Source organism: Coffea arabica, chromosome 4e (assembly GCF_036785885.1).
Source record: "Coffea arabica cultivar ET-39 chromosome 4e, Coffea Arabica ET-39 HiFi, whole genome shotgun sequence".
Lineage (NCBI taxonomy): Eukaryota > Viridiplantae > Streptophyta > Magnoliopsida > Gentianales > Rubiaceae > Coffea > Coffea arabica.
This window is the reverse complement of record NC_092317.1, coordinates 19,967,628-19,987,681: the sequence shown is the minus strand read 5'-3', so window position 1 is coordinate 19,987,681 and position 20,054 is coordinate 19,967,628.

The window sequence follows — 20,054 nt, the reverse complement described above, 5'->3', positions numbered from 1 at the left end:
AACTGTTCGCGTATGATTCTGACCAGTGATAGTATTTTGGCTATAACTCTGTCCTCGGATGTCGAAATCATGTGCCGTTGGTGGCGTTTGAAACTAGACATTCCTAGCTTCAATTTGGTATAAAATGCACGTTCTGATTCTTTGTGACCAAGTCGAACCAAATGTTTTAAGTTCGCTGTCCTGCCACTCTGTTCATCTGGAATGAAGTGTTCAGGCAGCAACTTGATGCCCGAATTTGAACCAGATGGGTGCCGAATTTGGAAACGATTTCTTCTGTGATATTTTAGCTCTATGAATGTATTTTCCAACGGCGTAAGCCATGCTCGATTTTGAGTTAAATTGACTGAGTTGTGACTGAAACAAGTGGACTGCTCTGTTTTGGAAAAACCCTAATGTTGGACTGGTTTGGAACCAAATCTTGTAGTGAACTTGTTAGTTGATGTTTTTGATATTAAACACTTACCAAAGATATTATGGGTATATCTTAGACCCTCATTTTACAAATGAACCATGGTTGGATAACCTTCTTGGTTGAACGATTGGAAATTTGGGAAATGAAAGTCAAAGGCAGAATGCCTTAGGAATTTTCTTGAACTTCGGTTGGCTCATTAACTACCTTGCCGAAGGTATTTTTCCCCGAAATTCGATAGAGAGATACTTTCCATATAGTATTGAAATACTGCCAATTTTGGTGCCGATTCAAGTTCGTTTCGATACCCAATTGAATTACTAAAGTTAGAGGTTCAAATCTGGAAAATTCTCATCCAGTCTTGAATTTCCCCAACTTCGGGCTACCGTATCTCGGTACTCGAGACTCCGATTCTCGATCCGCTTGTTTTGTCATACACTTCACTTGCAACACTAATTGAGCTGAAAATTTCAGAGGCCGGTTTGCAACGTGTGAATCGTGCCGAATTTCCGAAGTTGGCCAAAAACCAACTTCATTCTGCCTTGTAAACTGAAGCTGCGTCTTCAAGCCCATTTTTGATCACTTTCCACTTCGATTCGTGGAAAAGTGTCTTCTAGGAACTTATAGTACTCTCTAAGAGGTTTCCAACGGTATAAAGTTTTCCAATTTTCGACTTATACCGAGCGAGTTATGATTTTTCAAAGATTATCGTAAAAGTGGAAAATTTTCCAATTTCAAAGAAATAGAGTTTTTCAAAAAACTCTTTATTCTTTTGATGTTCTTAAACGTTTTGTTTACGATTTTCATGATAAAAGGCAAGTTGAACCTCGATTTACGTGTAATTGAGGTTCCCTTTTTCGAAATAATTCTTAGATTGTACTAGTGTACAATCTTTCTTGATAAGTGGGTTAATTGTGTGATTATCCACTATTAAATTGCCAGGCGCGCAAGGAGACCTTCAAGAGGATCTCACCGCGGACACTTGAACTCCCAGAAAATAATTCTTATTGAATTGCTCGGTGAGTGTCAAGTGTATGAATTTGATACTTGCTTATTGTGATACTTGTTGGGAGTTTTAAAAATAAGGGCGGGTGCGTACTTTATCGCACTCGTTCTAATTTCAAATGAATGAATGAATGAAATGTATTGAATGAATGAATGAAATGAAATGTCATGTTATGAATGCTTGTGTCGTTGGAGTGAATCTCCTCGACTACCAAATGAATGGGGGACGCCCAAACTCATAGGCCGTCCTTAGACTCGAGCCAGCAATGGGCTTGGTCGGGGAGTTGGACGAGCCATGAGATACACATAAGCTCGACCTAATAAGAGGTCTTGCTTGGCATACTCGTTGAGTATCGCCCAATTATGGTCATTGTGGGCCCTTGGGGTGTACGGTGGACGGAGGGAAGAAAGTGGTGATCTACGGAAATGGAAATACCGACCCGGTTGACAGGAGGGTCAATGCGGGAAAGTATACGAATGACATCGACAGATCGAGTGGAATTTAGCTCCTGAGAGCTACTATATCCTTGAATTGTTTCTGATTACTTTTCCTGTTTGAATAATTGATTATTGAAAAGACATGGTTTTATTTATTAAATTGGGATTGTTATTTGACTAAGTGATTGCATGTGTGTTCTTGGCCTCACGAGCGTTAGCTCACCCTATAGTTTTGTTTTCCTTAACAGGACCGACTCTTGGAGAAATATGGAGAAACCATCCGTTGTAATTTTGTTAAGACTCCTGTTATATATTTTGACTAGGCCCTGGTTTGGGTTGTACTTTTGGAAATTGAAAACTTGAAATGTTTGGGCCCTGATGTGTACTTTGAATTGAAGTCGTTTCATGATTGCCCGATGTACTGGTTATACATTAAGTGACTTCTTAAGCTTGAACGCTTCCGCATTATTGTATTCATGTTACTCTCATCGAAGTGTTTAGTTCGATTTTAAATTGAATGGATTTGCTTGAGTCCTGGCGTGAGCTGGGCAGGCGTCCGCGGATACCCTTTGGTCCGCCTTAGGGAGATGTGGGGCGTCACAGTTGGTATCAGAGCGCTAGGTTAGAGGTCTATATGGGAGACATATTAGATACTCTACCTTTAAGACTCGATACGGGATGATTTAATCCTACCCTAAGTGATACTTGAGGCGAGCTAGCAACTAAGTTAGTCCTATTTCAAGTGACGATTGGGATGAACCAACGATTAAGTTAGGCATGCATTGCAGGATAATGGAACTGAGTAGTGATTTAAGTTTCTAACCTGAAAAGTATTATTATTTTGCAGGGATGGATGACGGAAACGGAGCCCCGGCAGCTAACGGGAATGGCCATGCGAATGGTCATTATGAGCCTCTTAGGACTATCTTCTACCGAGCTCGAGTAGGAGGGGCTCGAGTACGCTACTCACCATATGATAGATACCCTCGATGTCCGTGTAGGTTGACTTACGCCTACCCGAGCCATGTAGTGCATGCTATGGACGACGAGCGTCGTCAGTTGGTGGATACCAACCGCGCTTTACAGGCTGTGGTAGACGAGCTTAGGCAGATGGTCGGCGCTCAGGGTGAGCGGATTGCCGAGCTCGAGGAGGTGCTGGAGGGTGAGGTAGCCACATCTGCAGTGGTTAATGAGGAGCTTCAGGCTACTAGGGCTCGACTCACTAGGCTAGGACGGGATGTCCGTAACCGGGCTTTCGAGATCTTGGCTGATGCTACTAGATTGGTCAAGGACGCTACTGAGGTGATTCCTGATGAGGAGGAGGAGGATCCCGAGGAGGAGGTTCCTCCTGATAGCCCCGCTGAGGACTAGGATCTTAGTCGTTGACCCCTTTTGACTTTTGACCAGTATAGTTAGGACTAGTTAGGGTGACGCGAGTGCCGAGGCCATGGTATTTTGCATGCTTGTGTGGCCTACTCTTGGGCACTTGTTCTTACTTTAGTCTTCTGTGACTAAAAGTATACTTTTGAGCACCTGTGTGCTATATTTTGTGAATTGTCCCTAACTTGCTAATTGTACGAACTTGACATGCTTATGAATGTAAATTATTGTTAATTCCAATGCTTTCTTGGTTGGTTCTAATTTTGGTATAATTCTTCGTTCTTGCTTAAATTAATCTATTTCTTGCACTAGGCACATTTAGACTAATGGAAGGATTAAGGAGTGGTATAGACTTGAAGCCAATTAAGTTACCATATGACTTGGAGGTTAAAACACCCACTGGGGACAAAAGTTAATTGCTAATCTGGTGTATCAGAATAGTGAAATCTGCGTGAACGAAAGAAAATTGCTGGCCGATTTGATAGGCCTAGCGATTAAAGGATATGATGTGATCCTAGGGATGGATTGGTTAGCCCGTTATAATGCCCAACTAAATTGTAGGACGAAAATTGTAGAATTGTGTATTCCAGGTGAGGCAACCCTGAAATTGGATGTGAGGGGTAAGTTAGCCTCATCTGCACTTATTTCGGGAATTCGGGCTAGAAAATTGTTAAGTAAAGGAGCTCAAGGGTATTTGGCTTTTCTTATTAATACCCCTAGCGATAAGGTGAATCTGGAGGACACACCGGTAGTGAAAGAATTTTCTGATGTTTTTCCTGAAGAATTGGAGTCTCTACCCCCGGAACGGGAAATAACTTTTAAAATTGATGTAACTCCAGGATCAGCACCTATCTCAAGGACACCATATAGGATGGCTCCAGCTGAGTTGAAAGAGTTGAAATTACAATTACAGGATTTGTTGGAACGGGGTTTTATTCGAGAGAGTGATTCCCCGTGGGAAGCCCCAGTTTTGTTTGTAAAGAAGAAAGATGGGAGTTTGAGGTTATGTATAGATTATCGAGGCTTAAATGATGCTACGGTTAAGAATAAATACCCACTACCCCACATTGACGAACTGTTTGACCAACTGCAAGGGGCAGTAGTGTTTTCAAAGTTGGATCTAAGGCAAGGTTACTATCAATTGAGGATTTTAGAGAAGGACATACCTAAGACTGCTTTTAACTCGAGGTATGGGCACTTCGAGTTTGCAGTAATGCCTTTTGGGTTGACTAATGCACCTGCCGCTTTCATGGATTTAATGCATAGGGTTTTTAAGCCTTACTTGGATCAATTTGTGGTGATCTTCATTGATGATATTTTGGTGTATTCTAAGAATGTGAAAGATCATGAGAAACATTTGAGAATTGTTTTACAAATCTTGAGGGAACATCAGTTATATGCTAAGTTTAGCAAGTGTGAATTCTGGCTAAAAGAAGTGACTTTCCTAGGGCATATAATTTCTAAGGATGGGATTAAAGTGGATCCAGCTAAAGTGGAAGCTGTTTCGAAATGGAAACGACCGGAAAACCCAACGGAAGTTCGGAGTTTTATAGGATTGGCGGGGTATTACCGGAGATTCATCCAGGATTTTTCGAAAATCGCTGGACCTATGACTGAGTTGACCAAGAAAAATGGAAAGTTTATTTGGAATTCTAAGTGTGAAGGAAGTTTTCAGGAGTTGAAAAGACGGTTGACTAGAGCGCCTGTTCTAGCTCTACCAAATGGACATGATAGTTTTGTGGTTTACACCGATGCATCTAAGGAAGGTTTGGGATGTGTTTTGATGCAAAATGATAAAGTGATAGCTTATGCATCTAGGAAATTGAAACCGCATGAAGGAAATTATCCGACCCATGATTTGGAGTTAGCGGCTGTAGTCTTTGCTTTGAAGAAATGGAGACACTATTTATACGGAGTGACATTTGAGGTTTTTACCGATCACAAAAGCCTTAAGTACTTATTTTCTCAGAAGGAACTGAATTTGAGGCAACGTAGATGGATGGAATTTCTGGAAGATTATGACTGCATTATTAAGTACCATCCTGGGAAGGCCAATGTAGTGGCCGATGCTTTGAGCCGTCAGGTACAAATGGCTGGATTGATGGTTAAGGAATTTCAGTTGTTGGAGGAAGTTAGCTATTGGAATCCTCGATTAGAACCAAGGAAAGTAATTTTGGGAAATATTGTGATAACCTCCACTTTATTGGAACGCATTAAGGAATCTCAGGAAAAGGACCCTGAAATGCAAAAGTTGGTGGAGAAAGTCAAGATGGGAGACCAGACCGATTTCACTTTGGGATCCGATGGAATACTAAGATTTCGAAATCGGGTGGTTATACCAAAGGATGAAGGGCTTAGAAAAGAAATTTTGGAAGAGGCACACCGATCAAAGTTTACAGTACATCCAGGAGGGAATAAAATGTACCAAGACTTGAAGAGTCTATATTGGTGGAAAAATATGAAGAAGGAAATTGCCCAATTTGTTCAGACATGCTTGGTTTGTCAACAGGTTAAAGCCGAACATCAGAAACCATCTGGACTTTTGCAACCTCTAGAAATACCTGAGTGGAAATGGGAAAATGTTACCATGGACTTTGTATCAGGTTTACCAAGGACACAGAGAGGCCATGATGCCATTTGGGTAATAGTGGATAGGTTGACTAAATCGGCTCATTTTCTACCAATTAACATGAAATACCCGTTAGAAAAGCTGGCCAAGTTGTACTTGGATGAGATCATCAGACTACATGGTATACCAGTGAGTATTGTGTCGGATAGAGATCCAAGATTTGTTTCGAGGTTTTGGCAAAAGATGCAAGAAGTGTTGGGGACTAAGTTAAACTTTAGTACCACCTATCATCCCCAGACTGATGGACAATCTGAAAGAACGATTCAAACTCTTGAGGACATGTTGAGGACTTGTGTACTGGATTTTGGAGAGAATTGGAGTAAGTTCTTGACTTTAGTGGAATTTGCGTATAACAATAGTTTCCACTCTTCTATTCAAATGGCTCCATACGAAGCACTTTATGGTCGGAAGTGTAGATCCCCAATTTGTTGGGATGAAGTAGGTGAACGAAAAATTTTAGACCCGACTACCGTATCTTGGATTGAGGAGGCTAATGAAAAGGTAAAATTGGTACGGCAAAGGATTCAAGCAGCTCAGAGTAGACAAAAAAGTTATGCCGACAATCGGAGGAAGGATTTGGAGTTCACTGTTGGAGATGTGGTATTTCTCAAGATTACGCCTTTAAAAGCAAGTTTGATGTCCGGAAAAGGGAAGAAACTACAACCAAGGTTTGTAGGGCCTTATAAGATTATTCAGCGAGTTGGGAATGTAGCCTATAAGCTGGAATTACCACCGAGCTTGTCTCGTATTCATAACGTGTTTCATGTGTCCATGCTTAAGAAGTATCATCCAGACCCCTCTCATGTTTTACAACCGGAGAATATTGAGATTGATGAAACCCTGACCTATGAGGAGAGACCGGTAAAACTTTTGGATCGAAAGGTGAAGGAACTAAGGAACAAGCAGATACCACTAGTGAAAGTTCTATGGAAGAACCATGGAGTAGAGGAAGCAACATGGGAAGTTGAAGAGACAATCAGAGAGAATTATCCAGACTTGTTCATCAACCAAGGTAAATTTCGAGGACGAAATTTTCTTAAGGGGGAGAGGATGTGAGAACTCGCAAAAAAAAAAAAAAAAAAAAAAAAAAAACTATTATTTTATGCCTAATTTATGGCTTAATAAATTATTTAATTGGATTTTATTTCCAAGGAATATTTTCTAGTCTTATGAGACCTAAACGCATGATAATATAACCTCGTTATATTTTTAAAATGATTCGTTTCGAAAATTAATTTCCTGGAGCGCGTCTAGTAAAAATAGTGAATAGTACTTGGAGATTTTATCCGCGTAGTAGCACAATAAGCTTGGAATATTGGAGACTTGTACTATGGTCCTAAAATAGGTAATCTTATGAGTAAATACTCAAGTGATAGTTAATAGTGCTATCGTTATAAGAATTTCTCGGAAGTTTCGCGTTATAGCGTTAAATTTGACGGTACGCGTTTTCACACGCGCGACTTCATTTGAGGGACTTTAGACCCTTATTCCGGGACAATTAAGAGTGAATAAGATTTACAAGAATATATATGCCTTAGAGGTTTAGTGCACTAGTGAACCAAACGCGCGAGAAAAATCGAGTCCAAACGCACCCTAAATTTCACTATTTCCAGTTGACTTTGAGGTGCATTTTTGCACCACACAAAGAATCTTCCTTTGGAAGCCAATTGCATCAGCACTCTCTCTCTCCTCACCTCACTTGGCCGAACAACAAGAAGGAGAAGAGCTCTCCATTGTCTTCATTTTTCATCTTCAATCCATGCACTAAAACCCACCCAAATCACACCAAACTTGGAGATCTCTTAGCAAACCACTTGGAGACTACATCTAGCTAAGGAGGAAGGGAACTCTCACGGTTTCTTGGAGCTTCAAGAGGGCCGAAAATTCTGACCTTGCAAACCAAAGGAGTAGGTAATGATCAACCCTTGGATTCTTATCTTTTGGAGATTATATGACAAGATTAAGCTCATACATGCACTTAGTTACTTGTTTATGGTGTAAAAATGTGATTGTGGGCTCTTGGAATTCCCACACTTGAGTTATTGTTGCTGATGTGATGATTGATGGTGATTATATTGTTGGTTTAGTGGTTATAATGATGCATTAGTGGTGGGTAATTAGTAGAAACATCATTGGGTGTAAGAGGCTAAAACTTCCGATTTTGCCCCTGCTATGTTCGGCCATTTCCAGGCCAAATTTTAATGGTTTAATGGCTTGAATTGGATGTTTATAGGATGTATTAGATGTGTGAAAAATTTCATTGAAAAATATTGAGGTTTGATTGAGCAAATGAATTTTCTTGAGAAACTAGCAAATCTGGAAAACTGTTCGCGTATGATTCTGACCAGTGATAGTATTTTGGCTATAACTCTGTCCTCGGATGTCGAAATCATGTGCCGTTGGTGGCGTTTGAAACTAGACATTCCTAGCTTCAATTTGGTATAAAATGCACGTTCTGATTCTTTGTGACCAAGTCGAACCAAATGTTTTAAGTTCGCTGTCCTGCCACTCTGTTCATCTGGAATGAAGTGTTCAGGCAGCAACTTGATGCCCGAATTTGAACCAGATGGGTGCCGAATTTGGAAACGATTTCTTCTGTGATATTTTAGCTCTATGAATGTATTTTCCAACGGCGTAAGCCATGCTCGATTTTGAGTTAAATTGACTGAGTTGTGACTGAAACAAGTGGACTGCTCTGTTTTGGAAAAACCCTAATGTTGGACTGGTTTGGAACCAAATCTTGTAGTGAACTTGTTAGTTGATGTTTTTGATATTAAACACTTACCAAAGATATTATGGGTATATCTTAGACCCTCATTTTACAAATGAACCATGGTTGGATAACCTTCTTGGTTGAACGATTGGAAATTTGGGAAATGAAAGTCAAAGGCAGAATGCCTTAGGAATTTTCTTGAACTTCGGTTGGCTCATTAACTACCTTGCCGAAGGTATTTTTCCCCGAAATTCGATAGAGAGATACTTTCCATATAGTATTGAAATACTGCCAATTTTGGTGCCGATTCAAGTTCGTTTCGATACCCAATTGAATTACTAAAGTTAGAGGTTCAAATCTGGAAAATTCTCATCCAGTCTTGAATTTCCCCAACTTCGGGCTACCGTATCTCGGTACTCGAGACTCCGATTCTCGATCCGCTTGTTTTGTCATACACTTCACTTGCAACACTAATTGAGCTGAAAATTTCAGAGGCCGGTTTGCAACGTGTGAATCGTGCCGAATTTCCGAAGTTGGCCAAAAACCAACTTCATTCTGCCTTGTAAACTGAAGCTGCGTCTTCAAGCCCATTTTTGATCACTTTCCACTTCGATTCGTGGAAAAGTGTCTTCTAGGAACTTATAGTACTCTCTAAGAGGTTTCCAACGGTATAAAGTTTTCCAATTTTCGACTTATACCGAGCGAGTTATGATTTTTCAAAGATTATCGTAAAAGTGGAAAATTTTCCAATTTCAAAGAAATAGAGTTTTTCAAAAAACTCTTTATTCTTTTGATGTTCTTAAACGTTTTGTTTACGATTTTCATGATAAAAGGCAAGTTGAACCTCGATTTACGTGTAATTGAGGTTCCCTTTTTCGAAATAATTCTTAGATTGTACTAGTGTACAATCTTTCTTGATAAGTGGGTTAATTGTGTGATTATCCACTATTAAATTGCCAGGCGCGCAAGGAGACCTTCAAGAGGATCTCACCGCGGACACTTGAACTCCCAGAAAATAATTCTTATTGAATTGCTCGGTGAGTGTCAAGTGTATGAATTTGATACTTGCTTATTGTGATACTTGTTGGGAGTTTTAAAAATAAGGGCGGGTGCGTACTTTATCGCACTCGTTCTAATTTCAAATGAATGAATGAATGAAATGTATTGAATGAATGAATGAAATGAAATGTCATGTTATGAATGCTTGTGTCGTTGGAGTGAATCTCCTCGACTACCAAATGAATGGGGGACGCCCAAACTCATAGGCCGTCCTTAGACTCGAGCCAGCAATGGGCTTGGTCGGGGAGTTGGACGAGCCATGAGATACACATAAGCTCGACCTAATAAGAGGTCTTGCTTGGCATACTCGTTGAGTATCGCCCAATTATGGTCATTGTGGGCCCTTGGGGTGTACGGTGGACGGAGGGAAGAAAGTGGTGATCTACGGAAATGGAAATACCGACCCGGTTGACAGGAGGGTCAATGCGGGAAAGTATACGAATGACATCGACAGATCGAGTGGAATTTAGCTCCTGAGAGCTACTATATCCTTGAATTGTTTCTGATTACTTTTCCTGTTTGAATAATTGATTATTGAAAAGACATGGTTTTATTTATTAAATTGGGATTGTTATTTGACTAAGTGATTGCATGTGTGTTCTTGGCCTCACGAGCGTTAGCTCACCCTATAGTTTTGTTTTCCTTAACAGGACCGACTCTTGGAGAAATATGGAGAAACCATCCGTTGTAATTTTGTTAAGACTCCTGTTATATATTTTGACTAGGCCCTGGTTTGGGTTGTACTTTTGGAAATTGAAAACTTGAAATGTTTGGGCCCTGATGTGTACTTTGAATTGAAGTCGTTTCATGATTGCCCGATGTACTGGTTATACATTAAGTGACTTCTTAAGCTTGAACGCTTCCGCATTATTGTATTCATGTTACTCTCATCGAAGTGTTTAGTTCGATTTTAAATTGAATGGATTTGCTTGAGTCCTGGCGTGAGCTGGGCAGGCGTCCGCGGATACCCTTTGGTCCGCCTTAGGGAGATGTGGGGCGTCACACTTCCCACTCCTTTTATTTTCCTTAACAGATCAGGGATGGAACAGTGGTTGAGAAATTTTATAGCTTTACTTTTATTTTGAACTTGTACTTTGGCTTGTATACCATTTATTTGGAAGACTTTACTTTTGCCTCTTGTAAGTTTGACATATGTCTTGTAAATTTAGTGTAGAGTGCTAAGTTTGACACTTATCTCTATATTCTAAGTTTGGAAAGTTGGCGTGGCGATTATATTTCCATTAGGGTTTGTACTCTTTTCTTTGAAGATATTTCATTAGTTATCTTGAGTTACTAGTTCTTTAATCGACTGAGCCCCGACGAGAGTTGGGCAGGCAGTCCACTGATACCTAAGGTTTGCTCTAAGGAGAGGTGGGGCTGTCACAAAGTCCACTAATCCCAAATGCGCTACAAATCTAGTGTCTCAACATCCAAATCCACCACCTCAGTAGCCAATACCTGTAATTCAGCATCCAAATCTAGTAGTTACAAGTTCTAGATCTGGCAGGAAATTCAACAAAAATGGTAACAGCCATTAACTATAGCAACAAAAGGGATGATTAATGCTAATTATGCCTATTTGAGAAAAGAACCACCTTTTAAGGTTGGTAGGTGAAATGGTAGAAGAGGTGGCACAACTAGTAGATTTGGATCAAGAAAAGGCAGAGGTGGACCTACAAGTTAAATGGGCATGGGCATTGTTTTTGATCTTGATGATGTTGACTACTGTATAAATGACTCATCCTTTGACTGATAATAGTTTATTTAGGTGTGGCTGTTAAAATAGATGCACTATATGTTAGGGTATCCATTTTATGTGAATAGTAGATGGTTTTGTTTTGTTATGGTAGATGGCTTTTATATTTTGTCCACTGTCTTTTTGTAATGAAACTCCATTTAGATTCTGTGTACTTGTGGAAACTGAAAACTTTTACTATTGTGCTATTCGGTGGTCATGCTCTTTATGTCTTGCCTTTGCTACATACATGATTACTCAATTTATTATGTTATAATATTTCATACACAAGATACTAGAAAAAGCTTGTGTCCATTTGTTAGGTTCGAACACAACCTAAGAGGGGGTGAATTAGGTTTATTAAAAAACTAATCAAGTTATGGGCACTTTTTTGTTCAATATGAAATTTACTCTCTTTTCTAAATGATCACACAATAAATCAATCAATGAATGAACAATATCACTTGAGAGAAGTAGAAGAGATAAACAATTTAAGGATCACAACATAACAATAAGTAAATGAGAAGAAAGGAATTGCAAACCAATTGACTACCAAACTTCTCTTGAAATTGAAGATCAATTCAAACAAACTTCTTCAAGTTAATGAAATATAACCAATCTTGTGTACAAAGGAAAGCTCACTTCCTCCTTGCCCCAAGCTCCACTCGGTCAAGTTACGAAGTTTTACTATTCCTCAGGACAACCCTCACAGAACTACATTATTGAACTATTTACTCACAAATGAAAAACTTACAATGAACTTCACACCACCAAGACTACAAATCTTCCTTGGAGAGTATTTTCTCACTAAAACTACTCTATATCTTTTGTATCTTCAGTGTGCAAAAGTTATTTGAAGTTTCTGACCATGCACTATTTATATAAAACCAAGGAAGTGCTTCATTAATGCTTCCAACGGATAGAAAGTAGCCGAAGAGTCAACTAGCCATTGGGAGTATCGGACGTCCGATACTACCATTGCTTGCATCCAATAGCAGATAGAGAGTTTGAAAGATTCTATCGGACATTCGGTACTTCCGATGCTAGCATCCGATAGCAAACAGAGAGTTTGAAGGATTCTATCGGACGTCCGGTACTTCCGATGCTTGTGTCAGATAGCAGACAGAGAGTTTGAAGGATTATCTCAATTCTATTGAACGTCCAGTGAGAATGTTCTGCTTCCAATATGATCTGCCCTGTTTATCGGACGTCCGGTATTGACTTGTGAGCGTCCAACGGCTTTTGACAACCTTTATCTTCTATCAATTTGCTCTTGTTCTTTGAATCAAATTGCTTCAAAACTGAAAAGACTTCTTATTGAAAAGAGATTAGTATTATCTAATTATTTTATAAACATCAAAAGACAGAGATCAAAATCATCATTCTCCCCCTTTTTGATGATGACAAAACAATGGATGACGATAAAAAAAATACCAATCTCATAGCATCTCCTCCTTACACATTGCATCCCTTACTTAGCCAAAATATCAAGATCCAAAATATCCAAAATAACTTCCCTTGCATCAGAATAACTCCCCCTTACATATTGCATTCCTTACTCAGCCAAAACATCAAAACCATTAAGATCATTAGATCATCATTATTCTGCCCTTTTTTGTCATCATAAAATTAGAGAGTAATTGCCATAAAAAAATAACAACAGATGCAACCATCATCATTCAATAACAAAAAAATAACACCAAAAGAGAACATCCAATTGGTCAAGAATTTTTGAAACCAAAAGATAACAATATTCAAACCAAGTAGATTTTGAACTTTTGCAAATAGGGAAACAAAATTTTTGAAATTATCATTTTTATGAGCAAGAAAAACCACCCAAGCGTATCTAGAGTAATCATCAATAATGACTAGACAATATCTCTTACCACCCAAACTAGCAATTTGTGTAGGACCAAACAAATTAAGATGTAAAAACTCTAATGGTTTTGAAGTAAAAACACAATTTTTTTGGATTTAAAAGAGACTTTGATTTGTTTTTCAAAATGACAAGCATCACAAATTTTATCTTTTTCAAACTTAATTTTTAGCAAACCTCTAACAAGATCCTTTTTTGAAAATTTCTTTTAACAAATTCATGTTGAAATGACAAAACCTTCTATGCCACAACCAAGGATCTTCATTTGAAACTTTAAAATATTGAAGGTTAGAGGAAATAATATTTTCAAGAATCACAACATAGATGTCATTGAATCTTTTTCCTTTAAAAATGATGTTAAATTTTGAATTAAGAACTAAGTACTCATGCTTCTCGAATAAAATAAATAAATTTCTATCCCATAATTGACTAACACTTAGCAAGTTATAACTCAAATTGTCAACCAAAAGAACATTATGAATAAGAATCTTACCAATCTTACCAATATCTCCTACTTCAATTGTTTTAGTTGTCATGTCATCTCCAAATGTTACTATGCCACTAGACTTTGGCTTGAATTTAATGAATTGTGATGGATCACTGGTCATGTGTCTTGAACATTCACTGTCTATGAACCACTTTGATTCTATAATGATGTTCACCAGGTTCATCTACTCAAGAGTTTAAGAACTAATATTTAATACCCTTTAATTTTTGGGTTCTTGGGAGTTAGTATCATATCTAACTATCTACCTGCATTCATGCCTCTTCTTATGTTCTTCCTCACATAGCAATTGCTTTTCATGTGACATTTTTGACAACAAAAATTATGCATAACCAACGAGTTATTTGTATAAACAGGTTTAATAAATCTTATTTGTCTTCTCTTATAAACAGCAAAATCATTTGCACCAGAATTTATCTTCTTCTCATAAGTGCTAAGATGAGACTTTGTATCATTTCCTTGAAAGCAGTTTTATTTCGTATATTGGAGAAACTCATTTAAATTATCCATTCTTCTTTTCAGATTACCTTATTTCTCTTTGAACATTTCACAAAGCATTATTTTTCCATCAAGATTATTTTGTAAATCAATCTCTGTTAATCTTAATCCCTAACTTTTGATATTTATAAAATAAATGGATAATATTAATATTTTTTCAAGAAATACTTTCAGTTATGCAGCAATTTGATTCTAAGAACAAGTGCAATTGAAAGGAGACAAAGGTTACTGAAAGCTGTCGGACGCTTGGATCAGACGTTCGATAATCATTGCGCAACTTCGGATGCATGAAAAACTCCATCACCGGACGTCCGAAGGAAATAAGACATTCCCCCTAACTCACTGATTTCAATCGGACGCAAGCATCGGACATCCGATAGAATCCTTCAAACTCTTTGTCTGCTATCGGACGGAAGTACCGATTGTCCGATAGGATCCTTCAAATTCGATGAAAGCTGTTGGACGCTCACAAGGACAATACCGGACGTCCGATAGAATTGAAGAAAATTTCTCAAACTCACTTCCTGCTGTCGGACGCAAAAAACAGGAGTACCGGACGTTCGACACTCCCAACAGCTAGTTGACTCTTCAGCTACTTTTTATTCGTTGGAAGTATTAATGAATCACTTTCTTGGTTTCCTATAAATAGAGCATGGTCAGAAATTTCAAATAACTTTTGCACACTGAAGATACAAAAGATCTAGAGTAGTTTTAGTGAGAAAACACTCTCCAAGGAAGATTTGTAGTCTTAGTGGTGTGAGGTTCATTGTAAACATTTCATTTGTGAGTGAATACTTCATGAGTGTAGCTCTGTGAGGGTTGTCTTGAGGGATAGTAAAACTTCTTAACTTGATCGAGTGGAGTTCGGGGTAAAGAGGAGGTGAACCTTCCTTTGTACACAAGAGTGATTGTAATTCATCAACTTGAAGAAACTTGTTTGAATTAATCTACAAGCTCAAGAGGAGCTGGTTTGTTAATTGGTTTCAATTCTTTCTTTTTTATTTACTTATTGTTACGTTTGTAATCTTTATATTGCTTATCTCTTCTACTTCTCTCAAGTGATTTTGTTCATTCATTAATTGATTCATTGTGTGATCACTTAGAAAAGAGGGTAAATTTCATATTGGGGAAAAAGTACCCATAACTTAATTAGGTTTTTAATCAACCTAATTCACCCCCTCTTAGGTTGTTTTCGATCCTTACAATCTCATTCTTTTTCAAGAAATCATTTTCAGTTTTCAGTTTCTCGTTTTCTTGAAAAAGACATGTATTATTCTGAAGAAGAAAACTAATTTTGTGTTTTAATTCATTGTTTCTAGCATAAGAATCTTTCAAACTATCATACAATTTTTCAATGAAGGATTCAAGATCATCATCAGTTTTATCATCACTATCAAGTTGAGGGTTACAAGTTGTTACCTCATCTTCTCCAATAGCCATAAAAGTCAATTGAGCAGATTCTTCTTCCTCTTCAATTTCACCATCGGAGTTGCACTCATTCCATGTGAATTGGAAGTTGTTGAATCTTAATTTTCTTTCAGCTTTCCCTTCTTTCTTCTTCTTCATTGGACACTCACTCATGTAGTGTCCAGGTTGGCCACATTCATAGCATTTGTCGCCTTACTTTTTATTGACCTCTTGTTTTCCTTTGTTTCTTGCATTGTTGAATTGATTTGGAAATGAATTGATAGGTCATCCTTTTCTGAATCTCCTTTTGTTGATGATTCTTTTAAAATTTTTTTATGATGAGAGCAAGATCATTGTCATCAACATCCATATCTTCTTCATCCAAGGAAGCCGAGTCATCTTCATTTTGAGATGCTTTTAGAGCAATGCTCCTTCATACCTTTGCATCTTTTTCTTCTTGTGCCTTAGTCTTAAGTTTCAGCTCATAAGAGGTTAGAAAATTAATAAGAGATTCAATAGGCATAGAATTCAAATCTTTAGCCTCTTCAATAGCAGTCACCTTATTCTCCCAATCCTTAGACAAAATATTCAAGATTTTTCTATTTTTCTCTCCTAAGGAGTATTTCTTTCTAGCACCTCTAAATTTTTAATAAGATCATTAATCTACAATATATTTTATCAATATTTTCATGAGATTCCATCTTAAATGACTCATACTTAGTAACCAAGATAGATATCTTTTGTTCTCTAACATTTTCACTACCTTCATCAATTTCTCTCAGTTTATTCCAAATTTCTTAGCTGACTTGTAGCCTTTGACCCTAATAGATTCATTTGAGTCTAAAACACTATATAACACATACATAACCTTTGCATTTAAGGTGAGATGGGTTCTATCATCACCAGTCAATTCATTTCTGATTTTTGATCTTGGTCTATGAGTAACTTCATCTATTATAGAGGCATTATATGGACCTTCATTAATAATAAACCACAGTTCAATATCAATCGATTGCAAGAGGATAATTGTGAGAACCTGAAAATTGTTCACATTTTCTAGCCATTATTTTATTTTTGTCTACATTTTTATACTTGCCTTTAAAATATTAAAGTTTCTATGCATTTTTATAAGCAAGTACAGTTGTATCTAGTATAAGTTAATGTACGTTAAATTTGAAACGCATTATAGGCGTGGGACCTGCTAGTGCGATAAAATTTTGGTGATTAAGTGATTTTTGTGCTAAGTGTTATTATTTTACAAGGTGTTAGGAGATGATTAGAGGTTAACTAGATGGATTAACCATTGGAAGAAAGAAGATAAGTTTTAAACACTAGAAAGGCCAAGTGTCACTACTTCATTGGATGTTAGACTTTTGACCAAGCTTATTTAACTTTCTTAAAATCAAATTTTGACAAAAAATTCCTTCATTTTTCTTGCTTCTTGGCCGAACCACTTGAGGAGAGAAACAAGAGAGAGTTCTTCAATTTTAGCTTCCAAACTTACTCAAATCTTGAGTTCTAGCCAACTAAATTGGAAACTACACCATACAAGTGCTCAACTAGGAAGTTTAAAGGAGTTGGTGGAGTGATTGTGGGAAAAAAGATACTAAGCTACCATTTTTCTTGAGTTTTCAAGGTATTTTGCCAACAACTTCCTCTTTACTTCAATTAATTGCTAATTAGTGGCTTATAGTTGTTATAGATGTTGTTTTATGGAAGATTTCATGGGTTGAGCTAGAGTTATGTTAAATTTCAGTTTTAGGGTTTCAAATCTGCCCTGTTTTTGCATTGTATATTCGTCCTTGAGAGAGACCGAATCTGTGAGAACCCGAATTTTTCCTCTTTTCTAGGCTTTATTTTCTTTAATTGCACATTTTTTTTATATTTTCTTTATTAGGAAAATTTTCTAGATAATTTTTATGAGTAAATATAGTTTTACAATCATTTTTCTAGTATAAGTTAGTTCATGAGAAATTAGGAGTGGATACCGGATGTGGGACCCGCTAATGCGGTAAGTTCGATAAAATTCGGTCAATTAGGTTAAATTTTGTATACAGGGACTAAGAGATAATTAGAGGTTACCTAAATGGATTGGTGTTGGAGAGACAAAAGGATAGCTTTGAACTAAAAAGGTGACAAGTGTCACCTTGTGATTAAAGGTTGGACTTTGACCATCATACTTACCTTTACCAAATAATAAAAAATTGGACCCAAAATCATCTTCATTCTTCATCATCTTGGTCGAGCTTCACAAGGAGAAAAAGAAAGGAAAGCTTTCAACTTGTTTCTTCATTTCTTATTTCAATCTAGAGATTTAACCGTTCAAACTTCAAATTTCTCCATAAAAATCCTTAGCTAGGTAGGATTAAGGTAGTTGGTGGAGTGGTTTAGAAAGAGGAGGTGCTAAGTTGCTTCTTTTCTTGATTTTACAAGATAAGTGGCCAAGAAATTCTTCCTTTGTTCTTGATAGTGTTAAATTAGTGACTTGTGATAGTTAAAGAGGTGATTTTGTAGAAGATTTCATGACTTTTATTGGAGATTGATGAATTTTTGTTTTTATTCATGATTTTTCTGATTTTATAGGATTAGTGTTGGTTGGCCATGGATGATGGCTTGGTATGGTCTAAAATGGTACTTTGGTGTGTTAATTGTAGTTATTTGCAAAAAAATTTCACTTTGTACGGAAAATTTCAGATTTAGGATTTTGAATTGGGCCTTTTCTAGGGTTATTATGGAACTCTTGAATTGGCTTTGTTTAAAGGGTATTGTAACCCTAATAAGGTGTATTGAATGACGTAGGACTTGTACTTGTAGTTGTGGTTGTATTGGTTGAAAATGAATGTTGAATTGTAGGGTGGAAATCTGAAATTTTAAGGGGAAATGCTGTCCAAATGTTAGGTTCATATGATTTCTTGGAATTGGGTTGCTTAAAGTGTTAATTAGTGACTTTGGGGTTGTGTAAACCCTTAGCCCCAAGTGTTCCTTATATCACTTTCAAGTTCTATTGACCTAACATTAGTGATATGTGGATTGGGTTTATGACTCGTATTCGAGTCTCATTGTGTTTCTTGAATGTTTTAGCGCGTGCCGGTGATTCAAGGCGCTCGTTGGGTGAAAATTTGTGAAAACTCTCTTTGTTGATTGGTGAGTGTACTGCTCACATGATTGTTACTTCATGGCTTTGTTATACTTGAAATCTATAATTTGAATGCTTGTGTATACTGTTAAGCTTGGTTGAGACGAGGGTGTACTTTATCACTCTCGCACTCCATAGCTCATGTGACGGTTTACTATATCAATTGAATGTCTCTTGAATATACTTGAACTGGTGTCGTTTGGACGTGTATCCAACGACTCTTACTGTTGACTCTGAGCTCAACCCCATCGGCGGTCAATTGACTCGAGCCAGCAAGGGCATGGTCGAGGAGATTGACAAGCCATGGGGACTGTTTCTATGGAATCATTGGATATGAAACTCTTGATTCCGGTATACTCAAGTATTACCATTGTGAACTGGTTGGAGTTTGGGCCCGGTAGGGGTATGTGAGGTGGAAGGAATTGGAGAAAGTGGGGTCTACGGTATTGGTTACTCCTTAGGTACGACAAGCAAGGAAAAGGGCTCTTGAGAGCCGATCGTATCCTTTTAGAAATCTTTATTGAAATGTGGTGCTAGTTGATTCACTTATTGAATGTGTTTGGAAGGAGTAGCTTTGTGCTTATATGAACTTCGTTACTTGGGTGATGGTACCTCGTTGGGCGAAAATTCACTCTATTGCCTTTGTTTTCCTTACAGGGATATGAATACCTTTTGGGGAACTGTGATTTTGAAGCCGAGTTGAGCTAGTTTAATACTCTTTTGTATAGCTCTTCGATGGTTGGAAAACCTTAAGTGTATTTTGATTCAACATTTCCTTTTGAGTTGTAAATTTGCAACTAAACGTGTATAAACGTGTTTGGTAATGTTCATGTGTTATTTTGGGTTTGTAAAGGTTCAATTTCAAGGTTTCTATGATTTGTTGGTAATTGGTTGAGTTTCGGAGAAGATCGGATTTTGAACGACGAAAGAAAAATTTTTGGCGGGAAAGGCATAGGGGAATCCGGCTAGATCTTGGCCGGATTGCTAGCCAGATTGTCTTGGAAATTTTTGAATCCGGGCAGTTAGTCACTGCCTCCAATCCGGCCATTTCCGGCCAGATTCCGATCGGATTGTGACGTGGCCAGCACTATTCATGTGCGGCTCCGATTTTCCATTTTTCGTTTCGCGAATTTTGATTCGTTTGAGCACACTAATACCTTCCGGAACGTTTTAGATTGTATATAACCATCTTAGTAGTCCTGGCGAGAGTTGGGCAGGCAGTCTGCTAACCCCTTTGGTACGCCTTAGAGGAAGGTGGGGCTGT